This window comes from Saccopteryx leptura, unplaced genomic scaffold, assembly GCF_036850995.1.
Source record: "Saccopteryx leptura isolate mSacLep1 unplaced genomic scaffold, mSacLep1_pri_phased_curated manual_scaffold_41, whole genome shotgun sequence".
Lineage (NCBI taxonomy): Eukaryota > Metazoa > Chordata > Mammalia > Chiroptera > Emballonuridae > Saccopteryx > Saccopteryx leptura.
This window is the reverse complement of record NW_027095723.1, coordinates 397,387-398,687: the sequence shown is the minus strand read 5'-3', so window position 1 is coordinate 398,687 and position 1,301 is coordinate 397,387. Positions and strand designations below refer to the sequence as shown.

Below are 1,301 nucleotides of genomic sequence, written 5' to 3'. Positions count from 1 at the left end.
CCCTCCCTGCCCGCCCTGTCAAAGCACATATGAGAAAGCAATCAATGAACAACTAAGGTGCCACAATGAAGAAATGATGCTTCTCATCTCTCTCCCTTCCTGTCTATCTGTCCCTATCTATCCCTCTCTCCATCTCTATTACAAAAAACATTGTGTAACTTTAATGTGCACAAAGTGTTGATTTAATAAACATAGACTGCAAAATGATAACTACTGTAGCATTAGCTAACACCACCATCACATCATATAACTACCATTTCTTTTTGTGATGAGAACATTTAAGATCTATTCTAGCAAAAATAACCCCAAACAATCCAATTAAAAAATGGGCAGAGGGACTGAATAGACATTTTCACAAAGAAGACATACAGATGGCTAAGGTACATGAAAAGTGCTGGACATCACTAATCCTCAGGAGGATGCAAAATAAAACCACAATGAAGTCTCACCTCACAACCTAGAATCGCTATTTAAAAATAAGAGAAGAGCTAAGTATTGGGAGATAGTATGCCACTTTTTGATAACATTATCTGTCCCATTCTTTTTTATTTCTTGAGCCTAAATGGGGAATACTGCCTTCTTCTAGGAACCGTAATTTCAAAATTCAATTTTCAAAAAGCTTTCCACTTCATTTCAGGTTTCATGGCTTCTCAGTGTCTGCTGAGCCCTTTCTGCTAAGCTAATTAACTGACCCTATGTGTGTGTGTGTGTGTGTGTGTGTGTGTGTGTGTGTGTGTGTGTGTGTGTGGAGAGCGGGGGATGGAAAGAGAAAGACTCCCATTTTGCAGAGAAATGTGGTAAGACAACCCCAGGTCAGGTGGGGCCCCAGCCTTCTGAGGACACTTTGTTCTAGAATAGGTCCTTTCCTTCCAGGCTCCCACACCCACAGCTTCCCCACTCCAGCCCCACTCCCCCCCACCCCTTCCTGGTGCTGTGCCAACATTTATCGAGGTGTGTGACTGACTACCTGGGAAATATTTTTGTCTGACTGCAGGGAAGTGAGTCTGACTTTGAGTGAAGGGCACTATATCCATTGTCCACATGCACATATCATCGGCTGGGAGTCTGCTCTGTTTCCCGGGATGTGCCAGACCAATCTCCAACTACGATGGTTTCCTGGGCATATTAACACATAACAAATAGCACCCTGATACTTGCTGGCTACGTGACCCTGCACACCTTCTCCCCAAGTTTCAGTTTCCCTATAGTTGTGAGGTGTCTCTGGGTAATACCCACCGCACCGATTGACAATTATTATAATTAAATAAGAATTACCTTCATCCAGCTTCTGCTATGCAACA

At 43.0% G+C, this 1,301-nt stretch overlaps 1 protein-coding gene across 1 annotated transcript in view; it reads right to left on the bottom strand.

The window, feature by feature from the left end:
• Positions 1–1,301, bottom strand: part of MUC16 (mucin 16, cell surface associated) — a 142,097-nt gene that overhangs the window by 30,714 nt on the left and 110,082 nt on the right. The gene's annotated exons all lie outside the window — the stretch shown is intronic.